Genomic DNA, 22,962 nt, shown 5'->3' on the forward strand with positions numbered 1-22,962 from the left:
CAAGCCAGAGAATGCGAGGCTTATGAAAAGATGGTTTTCTCGAGGTTTGGGATCAATGCAGAACACTTGAGATGAAAATTTCGCCCCTTGATTAAAAGGCCTCACTGCCAGGGAAGTCTAATTGAAGACACCAAGGAAAACATTGGGAATTTTGAAATAATAGAAGGAAATGAAACCGCTAATCTTGTCAATATGGGGAATCCTAGTAATCTGTCTTTCATAAGAGAACAAAAAGATGACCCTACCTTAAGTGAATGCTATAGACAAGTTAAGGAAGGGCCCCTGACCCCTGAAAAGATACAGCGTAAAGGAAGACCTATTGCAAAGAGAAGTTCTTGTGAATCCTATGAGGGGGAGGGGAGAGAATCCTCAGACAACTGATCGTTTTGTTTGTTTAGTCGTGTTCGACTCTTCATGACCCCATGGACCAGAGCACGCCAGGCCCTCCTATCTTCCACTGCCTCCTGGAGTTGGGTCAGATTCATGTTGGTTGCTTCGGTGACACTGTCCAACCACAGACAATTGATAGTACCCTTCAAATACAGAGAAAGAATTTTAGGAAAGGGACATAAGGATACATTTGCTGCTCATTTAGGGATCACATGTACAAAGCAAAGAATTGTTCAAAACTTTTACTGGTCTGGGATGGGGAAGCAGGTTAAGTTATATTGTCAAAGTTGTGATACATGTCAAAGGCAGGATACTGGGAATGATAAAACCAAAGCTAAGTTATGCCCTTTACCAATCATCTCAACCCCATTTCAGCAAATAGGCCTAGACATAGTGGGACCCTTACCTAAAGTTACTAGGTGTGGAAATAGATTCATTTTGTCCATAACTGATTATGCCACCAGATACCCGGAAGTTGTTCCTTTGTGAAATATTGAAACAGAGACAGTGGCAGATGCATTATTAAATTATATGTGTCGCATGGACTTCACTTCCAAGATAGTTACAGATTTTGGGACCTCATTTACATCCAAATTAATGAAAAAGTTGTGGTAAGTCTGTGGAATCACTCACATCACATCATCCCCTTATCATCCCCAGACAAATGGGTTGGTTGAGAAATTTAATGGGACCCTAATGTGCATGACTGGGATCATAAATTGCAACCCTTGCTGTATGCGTATAGATCTGTACCCCAGGAAAGTACAGGATTTAGTCCTTTTGAACTATTATTTGGAAGGAAAGCTTGGGGACCCTTAGATCTACTCCGGCAAAACTGGGAGAAACATAGGGAGGCGGATCCTGAGTCAGTGATCCAATATATAGATACACTGATGAATTCCTTGCAGCAGTCTCTTGAGTTAGAAGCAAAAAACTTAAAGAGCCATCAAGGAAAGCAAAAGCACTGGCACGATAAGAGGGCCAGGGAAAGAACATTCAATCCTGGAGATGAAGTGCCAATGCTGAAACCTATTAAAGGTAATAAACTCCAATTAAATTGGGCAGGTCCATTTAGAGTAGTCTCTAAAATGAGTGAAGTGAATTATTTAATTCAGGAGGAGGGAGAAGGCGGCAGAAGAATGGTCCATGTAAATATGATTAAACCATATTATAGGAAAGAAAATGTTGTCTTATATACCATTAAAGAAGTGCCCAGGGAAAAACCTAAATTATGGTATTGGGAAGGAATAACCTTGAGGAAGTCAAAATTAGCTTTACTCTAGCATCCAAGTAACAAAAAGAAACCAGAGCTTTACTGCAAAAATATAAGCACGTCTTTTCTAACAAGCCTGGTGTAGCCAAGGGTGTAGGGCATAAAATCCTCTGAATGGCTAACTGTGAGGAAGCCTTTGGCCAGCGGTGACTACCAGTCCGGACTGGGAGCCGTGATGAGCCAAGAAGATGATGACAGAAACCATCATCCTGTAGCCTATCTCAGTAATAAACTGCAGGCGGGTGAGAGGCATTTGTCCACAATTGAACGGGAGTGTCTAGCCAGCGTATGGTCATTGCAGAAACTCAGGCCATACCTATGGGGAAGACATTTTGTACTTTGCACCAATCATTTCCCACTTCTGTGGCTGAGAACTATAAGGGCAAATAAAAACAAGCTAATGAGATGGGCTGCAGGACTTTGATTTTGAGATTCGGAACATGAAGGGAACACAGCACATGGTGGCCGACTGACGTGCGTTATCTTGGAGACCAGAGGACTGACGGATGGAGGAGAAGAAGAAAAAATGTAAAATGTAATGGTATAGAAACTCTTCGGTTTATACAAAAGTATGAGATATAATTAAAAATAGTAAAAGAGTAACTGGTTTTGGGAACATGTTTGAAATAAATTGTTTATTGCTTCCTGCGTTGTTCATGAGGGTAAACTATAAGGTTTCCCCATGAAACAAACTTTTCCTAGGGGGGAGGTCACTCCTGTCAATCATAGCTGAAGCTCAAGTGCAGGAGCCTATGAGAGGACAGGAGGGGCAGAGTCAGTAAGGCAGTTAGAGGCAGCTAGAGATGGAGAGTTTAAAAAAGAGAAGGAAAGAGATAATGGGAGTGTGGAGAAGAGAAATTGAATAGTCGAGATAGATAGAGAACTTGAGAGAACCGATATTATTAATAAGTTGGTTAAAGTAAATAAATCAATAAAACAAATGAAGAATTGAATGTGCAACCAAAGATAAGAAGTTTTAATGAATGATTCTATACAATGATTAAAAAGAACATCTGAGATTGAAATTCAATCTAAATAAACAAGTTATGTTTGCAGCAAGTGTCTGATTCAAGTATTGTGCAAGTGTGGGTAAGGGATATCCACTGGTGGCAGCGAATGAAAGAGAAAACATCACCAGAGTAAACATTGGTTTGGGGAAAATGAACAGGGAACACTGGGTGGAACGTCACAGCCATCTTACCAGCAGTCTGTAGCTGATGGAATTATTGATGGGAGATCTGAAGGCTGCCGACTATGCCAGGTGTTGGGGTGGCAATGCTCATGGTATGTTATGCTCACTTGGCATCCAAACCTTGCTTCCCTTGCCTCTGTGACATCACAAGGTCCCTTCTCTTTGAAAAGAGAAAGAACTGTCCAATAGTCCTAGCTCTTGATCATGATATCTCCAGGATTGGGATTCTTCTGACTTGGTAGCCCTGTTAAGAAGATAACTTCAGATCTAATATCCACATCTCTCTCATCTAAAGTCTGTACAGTAAATATTAATTTTATTTGGGGAACACTGTTTGCAGCTTGGCCATATTTTTAAAAATAGTCTTTTTCAGTGAAGCTCTTGACAGGAAATGAAACAGAATCTTTCCAGAATATTTTCTCTGATTTTCTAAATAAATATATACAAGTGACTACCGTTGGATAATCATATGTGAATCATTATTTGGTTTAGAAGATGCTAGTGTGGGAGCATTATGTGTGGATTTGATTTAACAAGCTACCACTTGGTTCATTAAATTGACAGTAAGAAATGATTGTTCATTTGAATTACTTTTATTAAAATGCATTAAAATAATCAATCGACTGTAGGAAGAAGGACCAATCAACTCAGTCTCTTCTAACAACAGCATCATCTGCAACCAGCTTCCCCAAACAGGTGCTTTCCAGATGTATTAAAAGTAAAATTCCCATCATCCCTGAACAAACATTCAGGGATGATGGGAATTGACCTACAAGATTCCATATTACACAGATGAGGCGGCAGCACTGTTTACCACTGAGACCCAAACTTCAGCTGTAACTTCTGGATCCTTGAGACAAATAGGGTAACACTGGAACAGAGCAGTGTTCTGTTCCCACTCAACACTCAGGGATGGGGGGGGGGGAAACAAACACATCATGGCTGGCTTACCACATTTTGAATGGAGGTAATACAGTATTTATATCTAATGAGACCATTATGTCCTGAATCTACATCCAGGTTGAGCAAGCTTGCCATTTCTGGGAGCAATAGGAAGGAAGGAAGGAAGGAAGGAAGGAAGGAAGGAAGGAAGGAAGGAAGGAAGGAAGGAAGGAAGGAAGGGATTGTGTGTTGGTAGAAGACAGAGAGATTTCCTTTGCAATAGCAGCACAAATGGACTCTACAGGTACAACACCCAGAATACACTCTGAGTAGCCCTCGGAAGAAGGTATTTGGGTAAAGAGAGGAGACTTAGGGAACTACAGGGGAGGGAGAAGGACTTCCAGCTCAGTGGTAAGAGGCAACACACTTGTTACTCTTAAGCTGTCTCTTACTTCTAATGCATAAAACTTCTAATGTCCATGATGCTTCAGGTTTCAATTTGCCTAGAGAAATGTAACTCTATTAACCCCATCAATTTGTTTCCAAAGATAGAGGAATATTTTGTTGAATTTCAAATCCTGAACATATGGGTTGTAGTAAACATCATATCAGAAGAGGTGTTTCTCTTTTGAGAGGCAATGGAGAACACCTCCTTTAAAATGGTCCTCACTATTAGTAAGTTTTGTCAGTTCTTGGGTGTCCCAAACGAGGACTAGGTAAAAGTCAGAACGGAATGGGGCAGCATGGAGAGTTCTTAATACAAATTGATGCCCCAAATAATGGGATGTATCAGGCAAACATCAAAATAATATTTTAAGTGCTGTCCTCTGAAGATGCCAGCCACAGAGACTGGAGAATCGTTAGGAAGAACAACCTTCAGAACATGGCCAAAGAGCCCAAAAAACCCACAACAACCATAATATTTTAGACATCAAACCTCAAAAATATTACTCTTCCATTAATCCTTTATTGTCCAAAAAAATCACCAGAGCAGCCTGGAACAGCAACCTCTGAGTGGGATAATCAATTTAAATTCATGACACATGTGTGACTAGATGAGACAGATGCTGCAAGCCATAAATCATCTTCAGGAAAAAAATTCCAATACTTGTTCCGGACAGAAAATCAATGTTGCAAAAAAAAAAAAAAAAAAAAAAAGGTTCAGAAGCTGACTTCCGAGTAGGGCAGATCAATGAAATTCACCCATCCCATCTGGCTAGAGGGGACTGGTGGAAAACGCCTCCTCCCAGGAACAACATTCCAGGATCTGTTCCAGGTAGAAATGTTATATTGTAAAACAACAGCCTGGAAATGTGACTTCTGAGTACAGCAGCCCAGTGAAGTTCATCTTTCCCATGTGACTAGAGGGAACTGATGTAGCCAGATGAAAATGCCCTCAGGAACAACATCCCAGGACCTGTTTTGGGCAGGAAATCGATATTGCACCAAAAAAAAAAAAAAAAAGACATGGAATGGTGACTTCTGAGTAGGTCAGCCCAATGAAATTCACCTGCCCTATCTGATTAGAGGAGACTGATGCAACCAGACTCCAAATGCCCCCAGGGAACTGTTGGAATTCATCAACTTGCATTTCATGCCTTTAAGAAATTTGGATTGGAGGCACTTTGAGGTTGAATGTCAATCATACAGTAGCAACGAATTGTTCCCTTTCTACCTCAGATTCCTTTCCCCGCCTTTTTTACTCAGTCAGGATTCTGCGTCAGTTAGATTAGTTAGCAATGTCAGTGTTCTGTATGTGTTAGAGTCTGATAGTTACATAGTCAGCAGTTAGACTGAGTGAAGTGTTTATGTAATCAGTCAGTTGTCCAAATAATAAAATTAACCAGTTAAGCTCATATTATATAACAAGTAAAAATGTTTTGTTTGTTATTCTGATATATATGAAGATTTTTGCATAAAAGATAAACTTTTTTTAATTCTTCTCAATGCCAGAGTCTCTGACTAAATCTACTGAAACTATATTGCCAGTTGAGGTAAACTAACCAACAATAGAAGGTGGTGTATTTGAGGGAGACTTGTAATTATATAATAATCTGATCTGTAGGTCCATTTCTGGATTTTTCTCCACTGTGTAGCTAGAAGTTTTAAGCCACCAATTTCCACACTCTGCCAATAGGAACAGCAGCATTTCAGTACCTGTTCTGAGCAGAAAGTCATTATTGCAAAAAACAGCCAAACAGTGACTTCCGAACAGGACAGCCCAACAAAATTCACAAGACAAATGAAACAAAACATAAACAGCTTAAAGGTGCAGAACAATAGTGTATGTCCTCTTAGTCATCTCTTCTTCAAGATAAGCTAAAGTGGTGGGCCCAGAGAGGCTGGCAGAAAGTGTACACAGGCACAATATGGTGGTTGTTTTTTCTGTGTGGGCTGTGATTTCAGTGAAAGTCAGTGGTTTGATGTATTATTCCCATTCAATTATATGTGACGGCTGATTTGGTTGCTTTCACCAGCTCAGAAAATACAGTTCTTGGGCCTTTTTTAAAATGTAGAACTGTTGAACAGGCCCTGGAATGTGGTTCCTGGAGCTCTATCGTAGCCGGTTACATCTGCGCTCTCTACTGCAATGGAATGGGTGAATTTCGGCATGCTTTCCTACTTGGAAATTGCCAGTTTGGACTATCTTGCATAATTTTGGTTTCTCAATTGTAATGGCTATTGGAATGTGTACCCGGATGACTTTTTGTACATTGTTTCATTATTCCTTTCTCATCTGACATGGCATATGAATATCACTGTGCTGGGCTATTTTGCACAATATGGATTTTCTGACTGGAACAGGTACTAGAATGTGATCCTTGGGGGCTGTTTTGTGGCTTGCTGCATAATTCCCCTCTTGACAGGTGGTATGGGTGAATTTCATTGGGCTGGCCTGCTCCAAAGTTGCTTCTTTGGCTCCCACACCCCACAATATTGATTTTCTGCCTGGAGTGGGTACTGGACTATTCCTGCCTGGTTGGTTGCATCAGATTCCTCTAATCAGATGAGATGTGTGAATTTTGTTCAAAGACGTCCTGAATAGAGCTGACAAGTCTAGTGCTATAGGTTCTGTCCGAATCTGGTGTCATTCAATACAGTGGTGCCTCACTTGACGACTATAATGCATTCCATTAAAATCGCTGTTAAGCGAAATCGTCGTAAAGCGAAATTTAAAAACCCATTGAAATGCATTGAAAACTGTTCAATGTGTTCCAATGGGTGAAATATCTCATCGTGCAGCAAAGATCCTCCATAGGGCGGCCATTTTCTGGTGCCTGTAAAGCGAGGAATCCATCCTTAACACAACAAGGAGCCATTTTGCACAGCAGGTGGCCATTTTGAAACCCAACTATCAGCTATTTTTAGATCGTCGTAATGCAAAGAATCGGTTCCCGAAGCAGGGAACCGATCGTCATGAAGCGAATTTTCCCCATAGGAACCCATCATAAAGCGGATTCGTCATTTAACGAGGTAATCGTTAAGCAAGGCACCACTGTATCTATATAAATGATTTGAATCATGGCATAGATGCTTATCAAATTTGCAGATGATAATAAATTTAGAGGGTGGACTAATATTTCAGAAGTCAGAATCAAGATTCAAGAACTAGGCCAAGAAAACAAAACAAAAAAGCAAGATTTGTTCTGACAGGAAAAAATATGAAGTTTTGCATTTAGGCAAGAAAAATCAATTGCTGTATAAAGGCTGGGAAACACTTGGTTGCACTATGTATGAAAAGCATTTAGATGTCTCAACAGATAAGCTAAACATAAGTCAACAATGGATTGCTCAATTCTAAGATGCATCAACATTCATATATAATGTCCAGATTCAGGAAAATAATATACCCCTGAGACATAGCATTAACAGGTGGAACAGCACACCCACGGACGACTCACATTAAATCCAGCATTCATGCATCTTGATTAGAAGTCAGAAAAGAGAAAGAAAAACTTGTGTTAATACAACCATCAGCTGATGTAAAGGAGAAATACAGTGTGAAGATGAAGGCTATCCTTCATACCCCAAACATTTTGCTTCCAGAGGCAAAGGTCAAGATTCTAGATCCACCCCACTCCACAAGCAGATGTGAACTGGACTGACATTTGAAGTTTACATTCATGTTGGTGTTGTCAAAATGTCCTCTGCTGCATCTCAGGGCAACAGGGTAGTCTAGAAATGTGGAGGAGCCCACATGGCTCACAAAACTCGGTCCTCAGAAAAAGCTGTGCAACGGATTTTAATTATTTCCCTCTCCCTCCATTTGCTGCCTGGGGCAGTTGCTTCACTCTACCTAAGAATAGGACAAGCCTGCTATTCTTTTATGTGATGATGTGTTCATACCTGTGAAACCCAGCCAATCATCTCTTATTAGAATCTTCTCAGCCAAATATCAAGAAGATACATAGTTGGCTAGACCAATCATTCCCCTCAGGTTATGGTAAATGAAATCATCCAAATCAATGCAAGGATCTGGTCCTCTAGCAACATCCAGTGTTTATACTGTATTGAAAGTAGCAGTCAGCTTGGACCAGATGCAACTGATATTATCAGCTGGATACTTAGCAAACAAGTCAGAGTGGACTATCAAAGATTCTCTCCAGTGTCCTTTGAAGTCCTATGTTATTCTAGCTATATTATGTACCCTTCATTGATAAAATCTCCTCATTGGGGGTGGGGGAGACAAGCAGGCTTCATACAGTAAGAAATAATGACTAGGAGCAATTGTGTCAATCTGTAAGTTGCTGTTGTTGTTTAGTTATTTAGTTGTGTCCAACTCTTCGTGACCCCATGGACCAGAACACGCCAGGCCCACCCTGTCTTCCACTGCCTCCCAGAGTTGGGTCAAATTCATGTTGGTCACTTCGATGGCACTGTCCAACCATCTCGTCCTCTGTCGTCCCCTTCTCATCTTGCCTTCACACTTTCCTAACGTGAAGGTATTTTCCAGGGAGTCTTCTCATTAGATGGCCAAAGTATTGGAGCCTCAGCTTCAGGATCTGTCCTTCCAGTGAGCAGTCAAGGTTGATTTCTTTTAGAATTTATAGGTTTGTTCTCTTCGCAGTCCAGGAGACTCTCAAGAGCCTCCTCCTGCACCACAATTCAAAAGTATCAATTCTTCGGCAGTCAGCTTTCTTTATGGTCCAGCTCTCACTTCCATATATCGCAACAGGAAAAACCATAGCTTTCATTATGTGGACGTTTTTGGCAAGGTGATGTCTCTGCTTTTTTAAGATGCTATCGAGGTTTGTCATTGCTTTCCTCCCAAGAAGCAAGTGTCTTTTAATTTCGTGGCTGCTGTCACCATCTGCAGTGATCATGGAGTCTAAGAAAGTAAAATCTGTCACTGCCATACTTTCCCCTTATACTTGCCAGGAGGTGATGGGACCAATGGCTATGATCTTGGTTTTTTTGATGTTGAGCTTCTGACCATTTTTGCACTCTCTTCATTCACCCTCATGAAGAGGTTCTTTAATTCCTCCTCACCTTGTGCATCAGAGTGGTATCATCTGCATATCGGAGGTTGTTGATATTTCTTCTGGCAGTCTTAATTCTGGCTTGGGATTCCTCCAGTCCAGCCTTTCGCATGATGTATTCTGCATATAAGTTAAATAAGCAGGGGGACAATATACAGCCTTGTTGTACTGCTTTCCCAATTTTGAACCAATCAGTTGTTCCATATCCAGTTACTGTTGCTTCCTGTCCCACACATAGATTTCTCAGGAGGTAGATAAGGTGGTCAGGCACTCCCATTCCTTTAAGAACTTGCCATAGTTTGCTGTGGTCCACACAGTCAAAGGCTTTTGTATAGTCAATGAAGCAGAAGTAGATGTTTTTCTGGAACTCTCTGGCTTTCTCCATAATCCAGCGCATGTTAGCAATTTGGTCTCTAGTTCTTCTGCCCCTTCGAAATCCAGCTTGTGCTTCTGGGAGTTCTCAGTCCACATACTGCTGAAGCCTACCTTGTAGGATTTTGAGCACAACCTTGCTAGTGTGTGAAATGAGTGCAATTGTGCAGTAATTGGAGCATTCTTTGGCACTGCCCTTCTTTGGGATTGGGATGGAGACTGATCTTTTCCAGTCCTCTGGCCACTGTTGAGTTTTCCAAACTTGCTGGCATAAATGTGTGTTTGAGTGTAGGACCAGGACTTGGGAGATTCGGATTCAAGTCTCTTGTGAATCAAGGAGAAGGTGCCCATACATGTAACTAAGTAATCGAAGTAAATAAGCACACATTTAAATTGAAACTTGTTTGTCCCGTATATCCTTCAGGTATCCTGAATGGTGAGTGACAGCAAAGTGGAATGAAAGCAATATGTTATGTGTTGCATGACAGGAGTTCCCTGAAACTGCTTGTGGCCAAAGGATAGTGGATGTATAATACAGGGAAATAGGTCTCAATTTGGACCACTTATGAATTAGTCCATTTCCCAGTGATCTTATGGCATGGGAAAATATGTTCCAGTCCAACCCGAATCTTTACCCTATCTGGACCTTTTTGATCCAGGTGTAGTGCTATTAATTTGGAAGGCTGGTCTGGAGTAATTCCCCACCAGATGGGGTTGTTTTGTAGCTTGTTGCACAAGTCCCTTTCCAGTTAGATGGGACAGGAGAATATCATTTGCTGCCCTACTTGGAAGTCACCACTGTGGGCTGTTTTTTACAATATCAATTTTCTGCCCAGAACAGGTAATGGAATGTTCCCGGGATTGTTTTGGGTCTGCCTTAGTCCCCTCTAGTCAGATGGGAAGGCTGAATTTTATTCATTGGGCTGCCCTACTCGGAAGTCACCATTCCAGACACTTTTTCACAATATAGATATTCTGCATTAAATGGGTACCAGCAAATTGTTCCTGATGATGATTTGTGATATGCTGCATCTGTCTTATCTAGTCACACACACATCATGAATTTGGCTTGGTTATCCTACTCAGAAGCTGCCATTCTGGTCCACCCTGTTGTGTTCGGTGGCAATAAAGGGTTAAGGAAAGAGTAATATTTTTCAGAGTTGAGAGCTAAAATATTGTTCTGATATTTTCCCATTGCATTCCACTATTTCAGGCACCAGCCAGAAGTCCCCATTCTGCCTTGTTCTGTTTCATTTCAGCTTTTACCTAGTGTAAGGAATGGGCATTAGAAGGATTGTTTAACAATTTGCTTATCTCCAAGTACTTTGCACCAAACTCCATCCCTCTGCATATTTTCTCCGCAGGAAAAGAAGCTCTTCTCTGTCTCCTGTAGAGTACTCTGTTCTGCATTGCTTTAGGCGAACAATCTCAGCTCTTTCCTTTAAAAAAAATAAAAGCAAAAATATTTTAGTCTGTTAAGGATCTGGTTAAGCACTACAAAATATTATGCAACATTTGTTACTCAGAGAAGAGGTAAGGAACTGTATTGTCAAGGGAACACTGTTTGTTTGTTTGTTTGTGTCTGTGATTGTATATTTGGTAATTTTTACACTATTTGTGATAAATGCACCATTTTCCCACTGTCCGCTAATACATGTCTCCAAGAGACTAGCCCAAGCATCTCTAGCTGCACTGATCTTCATTACTTCACTCCCAAAGAATAAATCTTTGTCCCCATCAAAGTCTTGTATTTTAAATATATACATGCAGAACCCATCTGGAAAATGCAGGACCAAATCATCTCAGACATTGCTGGCCCTTTGTTTATGAAGCCCTGTTTTGATTTTGAGGGACTGATGAAAAATGGACCAAAATGCACTGCAAATTCCCAGGTACTTCACTCTCTCACACATACCTGTAAGCTCCTTTAATGAGTTTCCCAAAAAATAAGTTCCAGTTAGCTAATTCTGTGTCTGTGTTGTTCCAGAAGCAGCTGACCATGTCTGAACTAGAGATGGACACAAATTGAAAAATGAATTGCAAAATTCATCAAAAATGGCTAATTCATCAATTCATATTTGTACAAATCAATGCCCCTGACAAATACAAATCAATGAATTTTTAGCTATTTTTGATTCATCAATTTGTTGATCTGTAACACATTCCCCCCAGACGCCTAGTGACACCAAAATTGCAGAGATGCTTCCTCTGACTCTTCTACAATCCATCCAAGTTAGGTGAAGTTTGGGTTTCAGATGCCTGAGTTAGATACTCACAAAGAGGCCAACCCAGGAGACTTAGCCCCAGCCACCTAGAGATGCCAAAATCACAGAGAAGCTTCCCATCACTCTCCCAGTTTGGTGAAGATTGGGTTTCCCCAAGCCAGCTGCTAAAGAGCATTTTCCTGGAGGGACCCACTTTGCTGGTGTATAACGCGGAAATCCGAAACCCAACCTTTACCTAACCTGGAGGTATTGTAGAGGATAGTCAGGGGAAGCTTCTCCGTAATTTTGGTGTCTCTGGGTGCTTGGGGGCAATTTTTTAGGGTTTCAGAAGTAAAAACAAATTGATGAAATAACGAATCGATTTGTCGCTTCATCAGAAAAAAATCATAAACTCATAACTTGTGATTCATTAACCTTGACAAAATCATGAATCACAATTTTTCCGATTTGTGCCTATCCCTAGTCTGAACCTCCTCCTCCTCTTCCTGCTCCTCCTTCTGCCCTCACCTCCCCAATTTCTGCGGGTTCTAGTTGTACACATAATACTTGTTTGATTACATAAATCTACATTTTCATGCATACACAAATACACACATGCGCATTATTTTTTAATTCTTATATCTCCTATCAAATCACACCTCATGGTCTTATATATATTCATCTTTAATATAGCAGCCATCACATATATATTACTAGAGCTCTCAGGAACCAACAAACAGCCTGGACATTGGATAGAAGCTGTAGTAAATAACAATAATAATGTTTCCCATCTCTGAGGTATACTTCTAAACAGACAATATAGGGTGACGTGTAATCTCTCCTGTCTCAAAGTGTAGACTCTCATCAGTTATGCCATTCAGTGTCAGTTTTCCGAGCTACTCACACAGTTTTTAAAAAGCCCCATCCTAACCTTTCCAAAAGGCAACATGTAAAAAGATTTATTTGAACAGATGTGATGAAGTCATGGGAGGGGTGATTGTTGTTTTAAATCTCCTCCCCTTCATTGCTTGTGCCTTTTCCAGGGAGGCTTTAAACCATTCCCAATCACAGTGTCATAAAATGTATCACAAAGGCAGAGGCAGAAGATTGCGTTTGCTGTTTTACATAAAAGAGGAGATAATGAACAGGTAAAATCCTGCTAGAACAAAAGTAAGGCCTTTACCAACCCAATGAAAGACCACCAAAGGTGGGGTCATCTCCTCTCTACAAGTCAAACTGTTCTACAAGATTAGGGCAGCCACTGAAAATACCATTTCCTTTACGGCTATCCATCATGCCTCCAGTCCTTCTGGTTGTAGGGAACAGACAATGTGCTGTAGGAGTAGGCAAATCCTCAGGTATTAACTGTAGCAAGAGCATGCATCAGAAAATGTAGGTGCAGTACAGAATAATCGGAGTTAGGCTGACCAATCCAGAGGCAGCAGGTTGGCCAGTAATCACAGAGACCAATATTGCTTATATTTATCTAAAGGGGTTGAGGGGGAAGCAAACTTTCCGTTCATAAATGGAACTTTTTCATTGTTAATGGAGTGGGGGCAGGGAGGAAGAGCTCTGCAGGATGTTTAGACAGTGGTATAAACAGATGGATTCTCAGTGTGTGGGGAAGCTGACATACACTTGCTGACATAATAAAAACAGACTCAAGTGGAGTTTTTAGATTTGCAAAAGCTGTTGCCTGTAGGCTGTGGATGTTCTTATTTTTGCACAAAAGCTGAATGCTGCACGTTAATGGGTAAATGTCACTCTTTTGCTTTTTTGGCACGTGGTTGGTCATAGAGATGATGAGATTATCAAGGAAATGGCTCCATGTGTCTCTGCCCATGAGAGCAACATGCTGAACTTTATGGCATTCCATTGTACATTAGGAATCGCAGACAGGCTGATCGCTGTTAAGTGGCTTGCAGCTTAATCATGTTGCATAACCCTTCTAAGCAAAACAGGCTTCTCCAAAAATCCAAAAACACCTTGAAGAAAATATGTTAAATGGTCCATCTGTATGGGAGGCCAGGAAACAGAATTTGTATAGTCAGCTTGCTTGTTACATTTAACCGAAAGAAAGAAAAGCAACTTCAACAATGTTTGGTGAATATCACTCTATAGCAGCAGCCTAAAGCTTACTTGAGTCAAAAGCAAAACAAATTGGAAGGTATTGGTGACTTAATCATTTACCAGAAGCTTGTAATCCCCATAAGAGAATCAACAGAACTGTTGCCAAGTTTTGACTTGAAATCTTCCATTCATCCTTTAATAAGAGAAGGTAGGGTGTGTGTGTGTGTGTGTGTGTTTCTTGAGGTAGGGTGTGTGTGTGTGTGTGTGTGTGTGTGTGTGTGTGTGTGTGTGTGTGTGAGAGAGAGAGAGAGAGAGAGAGAGAGAGAGAGAGAGAGAGAGAGAGAGAGATCAGTCCAACCCTTTTTGCTCTCCATGTGGCTTACTTTTCCTTTGCTGTTGAGGGGCTTTTACTTTTTTCAAAGCAGAACAATTCAAACTTATTCCCATGTGATCAATTGACTTGGTCATGTAAAGATGGGCAAGATTTATCTGTGGGTGGTGTTTTGGTGACATAGGCAGTTGGGACATTATGTTCAGGACCAGAGGAACACCTGCTCCAGTGTTACCCCCCAATCATCCTCTGATTTTTTTAAAGAAATGTATATATATGAGATTAGTTCTAGATCACCTTATCACTTTCTCACTCATATTGATATACTACTTTAGTGCTAGATCACCTCTGGACAAGAAAAATGAATAAATTACAAATAAATAGAACAAGCCCAGATGAAGTAAAGGATGGTCCTGTTGTATGTATTATTTCTGCACATGTTAAGAAGAACTTTGGAACGCTGCCACATTTTTCTGAACACTATACAGCCATTTCATCAGGGACATGGTGGGGCTGCAAGTTAAGAAGACTAGAAGTCATAAGGTCAAATCCACGTAATGGAGTGAGCTCCTGTTACTTGTCCCACATCCTGCCAACCTAGCAGTTCGAAAGCATGTAAAAATGCGAGTAGATAAATAGGTACCACTCCGGTGGGAAGTTAATGGTGTTCCATGTCTAGTGGTGCTGGCCATGTGACCAGGGAAACTGTTTTCAGACAAACGCTGACTCTCTGGCTTGGAAACAGGGATGAGCACTGCGCCCTAGAGTCAGACACAACTGGCCTAAATGTCAAGGGGAACCTTTACCTATACAGCCATTTCAAACCCAAGCAGATTAACAGCAAACCATAAAAGCTTCAGCAAAGGCTGGACCAGAAGAAGGAAGTCAGTCAGTCAGTCAGTCAGGCAGGCAGGCAGGCAGGGGGCTGAAATGTGAATCACATCAAGTAACTGAACTGCTGAATTAATCTGCAGGCCCTGTGTGGTCACTGAATTCAAACTCTATCATAATACAGGCTGCGAAACAAGCTGCAATTAAATTGCGAACCAAGTTGCCAGTGTAGTCACAGCCTTACAGCTTCATTGTTTTGTCCTTGTCTATGTTAGATGAGTTTTCCCATCAGCGTTCTATAGAGCAGCCTGATCAATGTGGGTTGCCCTTAGGCAACACCTGTCCAGAGTCAACAGCCTGTTGATATGCTTCATGGGAACTAACTGGTAGACCATTTCCCTCAGGTATCTTGCAATACCTGAAAGGAAACAAATGACAGATTTACCTCCCTCCTGATGAAGGATGTTTAATATAAATGTGTTGCATGGAAAGAACAACAAACTAGCAGTTAGTGTAGGACAGGTATGGGGAAGAACACAGAAACACAGGAAGCTGAATGTAGGTTCACTAAGAATCCCATGGTGCTATCAGTCACCCTGGGGCTCTAATGTGGGAAGAGTGGGTTTTGGCTTTGCATTTGTGTGTTGAAACTGGCCTTCTCCCTTTGCTTAGCCTGTGTATTTTTTAACACAGAGATTATAAAATACCAATAAACTAAGCTTGGGAGTCACATATTACTTCTTGGGGTAACAAGATTGCACAGAAGGCAATGTAGTAGATAGTTATGTTAGTCTGATGTAACAATTTATACTTGAAATTGTCACATAGCATCTATAAGACTAATTAGTTTTTATGTTTCATAAGCTTTTGTGTGTTTCTGAAGATCTGTGCTTAGACATACAAAAGCTTATGCAAAACAAGAGCAAGGTAGTCTTATAGCTGCTACATGACTATTTCTGGTATAAAAGGTTGCACAAAGTTACCTTTGTATTCACCATGGCTGCAATTTGCTAATTGTTCAGTGTAACAAAAATATATCTTTCTGTTACTCATTACTTCTCTGAGCTGCATGTAGGGGGGACCAGGAAGGGTCACAGAGGAGATGTTATAAAATGAGCAAGGAGCAAAAGAGGGCAGAAACAACAACAAAAAGCCAGCTCCAAAGAAAGAAAAAAGAGGCGGGATGAAAATGAGCTGTGGAGAGTCAGGTTAAATTGGAAGGGACAGTCATTTAGAAGGGGCTGATTTGCTTTGAAAGTTGGGAGGTCGAAAGGAAAGGCTCAGCACAACAGTAGAAGCAACATGAACTGCAGAAATAATTAAAGAGGATGTTTTGTTTTAGATTCTGGGAAATGGAAGGGGGCATTAAAGTAGCAGAAAGAACAGAAATTGCAGGCTTATATACACATCTTTTCTCTTGAGGGAGGAGGCAACATGAGCTGGAGAGACTCAACTGGGGAAAGAATTAACCTTTTTATTTAGTTGGAGGGTGATAAAAAGCAGCAGAGGCAGGGAACCCAAACGACACACACATATATATGTCTCTCATTTTCCTAATGAACCATGTAGCTAGGGCTACATGCCATTTCATGTGTCCAGACTAGAGATGGGCACAAACCAGGAAAATGGTGATTTGTGGTAGCTTATGATTTGTCACTACAGTATTCACGAACTATGAACTTTCATGAACTTTCCAATGAAATTAACCATTTCATGGTTCTTATGATTCAGGACTTCTGGGAGGGGTAAAATAGCCACACATGAGTTATAGATGCCAAACTCAAAGAGAGTCTTCAGCTGTCTCTTCTCCCCGCATCCTCCAAGTTTGGCAAATATTGGATTTGGGATGGCCGAGTTATAGCCCATCAAAGCAGGTCCTCCCAGGAAAGTGCTCGTTAGGTTTGGGTTAAAATTAAATGAGTGATTCATGTGAGGAAATTTGAGACAGGATATTGCTCCTCATGAAGTAGATGGAGGTGGGTACAGAAAGGGGGCAGACATGGGGAAATGATGCAAGCAATGAATAGACAAGCTAGCTAAGCATCTTCTTCTCAACTAGCTGCTGCAAAAGTGAAACCACAAGCTGATCTATCCAGGATGTGACTCCTATAACAAGCTACTTCCAGAGAGCAGACTTGTAGTTCCTTGGTTGGCTGCCTGACCTGACAATTGGGTCAGGCAGCCAACCTACACAAAGTTTTGTCTAGGTCTATCCTAGTGTTGACTAAATGGTGCCAGGCAATCTGGCCAGGGATGACACACCCAAAAACAAAGCATACAAAAATAATAGTTCAGTGTTTCATTTCATTCTGGGCAGGCACGTTTCATTTAAGTGCCCTGAAAAGTACCACAAAACAGCCCAATTTCTGTGTCTGTGTGGTTTTGTTGTTGTTGTTTTTTCTTCATGGTTCATTTTGTGCTGATCTTTCATCCAGACACATCCAGCTTTCCCCACCTGTACAATCCCTCTCTTCTCAAATTGAGGTTCTGTGACATGAGGTTCCGTTTCATGTTTGATTTTCTGTTTGATTTGTCCACCAATACTTATAGCAATGTCTGTCCATAGAATTTCAGCCAACTGGGCACTAGATGTGTCAGACTACAAGCAATATTCCATTTCCAGTTAGATTGTGTAGCAAGACCATAGTTCAAGGCTTTTAGGAATAAAGTGCCAAATGAAGAGTTGTTTTTAAATGTATTTTTGTACAATATTTTGTGCAATAAACAGAACTGGCCACTTGAGGGAACCAATGAACATTCTGATAATTTTGCAATGACTGCCCCAATAATGAGTGTAGCGGAACCCAAAAAATGACGTCATTCCTACATGTCAATCAGAGGATAGAGCAGGAGGGGCGGAGTCAGAATGACAGTTAAGACAGCTGGAAGAGACAGTTAAGGACAGTTGGAATCAGAGAGGGATAGGGAGAATTAGGGACAAGAAGATGGGGAGAGAGTGCTAGGGTTTAGGAATAGCTAAAAAGGGGTTAAGAAAGGAAATTGAAAGAGTAAAATATATTGAACAAGCAGGAATGAACACATAAGCATAACATGAGAAATACCAGTGATTGAATACATGATCTAACATATGCACAGCTGACACAGTTATATATTTGATTCTCCTTATGATTTTGCTCATTAATAAAAGAATATTTGATTAAACCCTTGATTCCTAAGTTATATGAGCAGCTCCTGTGTGTGGGAATTGTAGTGGTATTAGGAGAAATACCTGGTGGCAGCGAAAAGAAGGAAAAAGGCGTGTTTACCCTTGTGGAGCCCAAAGGAAATAAAGGGGCAACAAGGGGGATTGCCACAAGTGGTGGCAGCGAAGTGGGATAGAAAGATAATCCAGTGAGCCAAAAAGAATCCAGTAAACCAAAGAAAAACTTAAATTTTCTGAGCTGAGGGAACCTGGTAGTCTGGTGCTGTAAGGGCAGGAGTGGGACCCTTGGAAGTAGCTTGATAAAAAAGCTTAAAAGGGACTCCTGAGTGCAGACCAGAGAAAGACTACAGAAATGGGAAGCCCTGAGGAAAATTCAACAGTTTAAAGTTTACCTCAAGATTGTGAAAGTTCAGGGGGGGCTAGCTTTGGGGTCCTAGGCTCTGAGAAGAGAGTGCTGAGAGGACAAGAAGCGGAAGCCAGCGTCAAAACACAGATTTGAGGGAAACAGAAACAAGCAGAGGAGCTTGGGGAAAAAAAAACAGTAATAAGTGTGTGTGGCTGGAAGCCAAAAGAAACAGTGTATCCTGCAAGGAGCTCAGGCAGGGTGCCTGGAATAATAAAATAGCAAAGCAAGCCTAGGTTAGGCTGTCTAAGCTACTAAGTATCTCTCCCTAGCACAGAGGAAAAAAATATTAGGTCCCTTTTAAAACAAGGCTTGTGTTTTGAATCTGAGAACACAGATAAGCCATGCCTCCTAAGAGAGGGAAAAAGTTAACAATGGAGGTTCCTGAAGGACAAGGGTTACCTCACGAAGAGGAAAGTACTCTTGAGGTAGCTGAGCAGGAGGATGCTACTCAGGAGGAGGAGGAGGATGCCTCAAAGGGAGGAGGAGAAGGAGAAGCTACTCTAACCTCCCAAGAGTTTCAAAAGTGGAAATGGAAAAGAGAATTTCAGTTAAGGCAATTAGCCCTGGAACAAGAAAAAGAAAAGATGAGGGCTGAGTTAGCAGCAAAAGAAAGGGCAGAAGCCAGGCGGGCAGAGGCAGAAGCAAAGGAAAGGGCTGAAGCCAGGCAATTAGCCATGGAGCAAGAAAAGATGAGGGCAGAGGCAGAAGCCAGACAAATGGCCATGAGGGAAAAGGAGATGGAACATCAATTGCGAATGAGACAACTAGAATTAACAGCCCTAAATCAGAATAGCAACAATTCAGCAAGTGAAGAGATTTTAAAAGTAGACCTCAAGAAATTCCCACAATTCAGAAAGGGGGATAATCCAGAGGCATTTCTAATTCTGTTTGAGAGAGCCTGCTGTGACTATAAAATCCAAGAATCTGATAAAATGATCCTTTTGAGGACCCAAATTAGTGGCAAACTCACCGAAATATATGCCCGTATGCCTCAGGAAAAAGTGAAAGAATACGAAGCTTTTAAAAAGCTGGTTTTTGCAAGGTTTGGGATCAATGCAGAGCATTTGAGGTGGAAATTTAGGGCACTGACCAAAAAGCCTGATGAAACCTATTCTCAATTAGGGGCAAGTATGCAGAGATATTTAGAAAAATGGCTTGAGCAAGCAGGGGTTGAGACCCTAGAGGATTTGAAAAATGTCCTGGGTCCTGAACAATTCTTCTCAGTGTTACCTGAGGAATTGAGATATTTAGTAACCGATAAAAAGCCAAAAATTATTTCGGAAGCGAGCGAAATTGCTGACCACATTACAGAAATCAAACATCCTGGGTATTCTGAGGTGAAATTTGGGGGGAAGGCTTGGGATGACAGAAAGAGAGAACTGAGAATATACCTCAGAGACCAACCAACAGTTGGAAGCCATTTTAAGGGCAAGCAGAGCCAGCAGAAATTTAAAAACTGGGAAGGGAAAGGAGAAAATTCTCCTAGTTTTGAACAAAAAGCTGTTAGATGTTTTGCTTGTGGAGAAGAAGGACATTTTAAAACATAATGTGTTAAAAACAGAGATTTTGGCCAACAAAAAGGGAATGTAAATGTGCCAAAGAAAGTATATTGCATACAGCAGAAAGAGGCACCTATACGGGCAGTTGAAGCAGGCACCATGGCAACCACAGTTAGTGCCAGAGCAGAGAGCCCAGAACCACAAGAACAACTCCCAGTAGCTCAAATTCTCCACTGTTACTTGGTTGGAAATAATCAGGAACTTATGAAATATTCTGGGGATACTATTTATATAAATGAGACTAAATATCCAGCTCTAAAAGACTCATGCTCTCAAATGACCTTATGCCATCCAGAAATAATCCCTTCAGAATTTATAGTGAAAGGAGAAAACATAAAAGTCAAAGGAATTGGGACAGAGATAATTACATTACCAGTGGCAAATATACCAATAAAATATCAAGGGTGTACTGGTTCGTGGAGGATAGGAATTGCTAGTGAACTGCCAACATCATGCCTGATAGTTACAGACCTCTCTGAGCATATCAAGAGTGCTTTAGTGAATTCTCATGCCCAGAAAGAAAACAAGGAAATATCTGAGGAAAAATTTGAGTCCCCTAATGAAATAATAGGAGAGAATGATGAAATAGCTGATTTGGTAACAATGAGAAATCCAAATGAAAGTACATTTAAACAGGAGCAAGAAACAGATCCAACGTTAGGACAGTGCTTTAAAATGGTTAGCAAAGATCCAGTAACACCTGAGAACCCCGAGAGGTAATTTGAGGAAAAAGTCCTTTTACATAGGAAGACGTTAATAAATCCCAGGAAAAGAGGAGAGAGCCTTCATAAACTACTAGTGGTTCCTTCCAAATACAGAAAGAAAATAATAGAAAAAGGACACACAGACACCTTATCTGGACATTTAGGTATTACAGAGACTAAGCAGAGGATATCTCAGAAGTATTACTGGCCAAAAATGGGAAAGGAGATAAAAGAATTTTGTCAGAGTTGTGACATATGTCAAGGGAAGAGAAATAGGGAAGATAAAGCCAATAGGGAGGACAAGAGTAGGAATTATTATAATAATTATACGGAAGACATTGATAAGATTTTTAATCAAATGAAACAGGAACACACTGAAGAACAGAAACAGGAACACAGAGAGGTGTCAGTACTTGAAAAGAGTGGAGATGAGGTGAAGCAGGTTAATTTTGTGAATACAAACTCAAAAGGAAGACAGGAAACAATAAATTCAAAAATAGAGGGGAAGCCGGGTCATAAAACAAGTCAATGTATAGATAACTTAGGGAACACTTTGCAGAGAACCCTTGAGATTGCAGCAGAGGATTTACAGGGCCAGCAACAGAAACAAGAGCTAGATGCTGACAGAAAAACCAAAGAGATAATATTTAACCCTTGAGATGAGGATCTGAAGCTAGAACCCTTCAAAGGGAAAAAGTTACAATTAAATGGGGCAGATCCACACAAAATAACTTCTAAAATGAACAAAAGAAATCATATGACCCAAGAGAAGAGAGAACCAGGGCAGAAAGAGGTTCAAACAAACATGATAGAACCAGATTATAGAAGGGAGAATGTGGTCCTAGGTGCTAGGAAAGAAGCTAACAATGAAAGATATGAAGTACTTCCCCTAGAGAAACAAAAAGAAGCAAGAGCCTTGCTGATAAAACAGAAGCAGGACTTCTCAAACCAACCAGGGGTAGCACAGGGAGCAGTGCACCAAATTGATGCTAGAGGTGTAACCCTAAAGGGTACACCAGAGTTTAGGGAAATAGCTGTCCCTACATTTAACCTGACACATAAAAAGAAAGCTGAAAATATCCAGGGGGTGAGCAACTGTGAGGAGGTGGTTGGGAAGTGGAAGGAGGCAGTGATAGTCGGTCTGATCATGAGAGGCGTAGAGTCCCAGAAGGAGTTCCACGCTGGGGTGTCCAGATTTGAACCTAAAGCTGTGCTGAGCCAAGCAGATGACAAGAAGGATCATCAGCCAACTACGTTTGTGAGTGGAAAGCTGCAGATGGGTAAAAGATGCCTTGCATCAAGGGAACGTAAGTGGGACAAAAGGGAGTGGTTGTTACAGGACCGTGCAAGGGAAAAGGACAATTTGGACTATGCACAGACTCTTTACCTTTAACTGAATTATGAACTGGGAAAGCCTACAAGAACAAGCTTGCAAACTGGAAGAGAAACTTGCAAGGTTTGGACTTTAAATTCCACAAGAAAAGAAAGACTCAAAAGATAGCTGCTGAAGCTTGGGCATGAAGACCGAAGGAAGAAGAAAAAGTAGAATGTGATAAACTTCAAGTTATGTATAAATGAAATAAGTAATAGCAAAGGTAATTGTCTTTTTAAAAAATGGTAAGACATGTAGAATGTAATAAACTGTTCTAGTTATGTAAAATTAAAAATAAGTAACTGCAAGTGTAATTGTACTTTAAATGAAAGAATGGTAAGCAATGGAAAAGTGTATTGACAAAGAATGTAGTGTTGATTGCAAATGTTAATTGAGTGAAGTTAAAAAAATGTTGAGTAAGTATTCATGTGGAAAAAATGTGTAATGTTATTATAATTTGAAAGAAATATTAAACTGCTTCTATGTTGTTCATGGAGCAAACCACTATAGGTTTACTCCATGGAACAAACTTGCTAAGGGGGGAGGTATGTAGCAGAACCCAAAAAATGACGTCATTCCTGCATGTCAATCAGAGGATAGAGCAGGAGGGGCGGAGTCAGAAAGACAGTTAAGACAGCTGGAAGAGACAGTTAAGGACAGTTGGAATCAGAGAGGGATAGGGAGAATTAGGGACAAGAAGATGGGGAGAGAGTGCTAGGGTTTAGGAATAGCT

Source organism: Pogona vitticeps, chromosome 5, assembly GCF_051106095.1.
Source record: "Pogona vitticeps strain Pit_001003342236 chromosome 5, PviZW2.1, whole genome shotgun sequence".
NCBI lineage: Eukaryota > Metazoa > Chordata > Lepidosauria > Squamata > Agamidae > Pogona > Pogona vitticeps.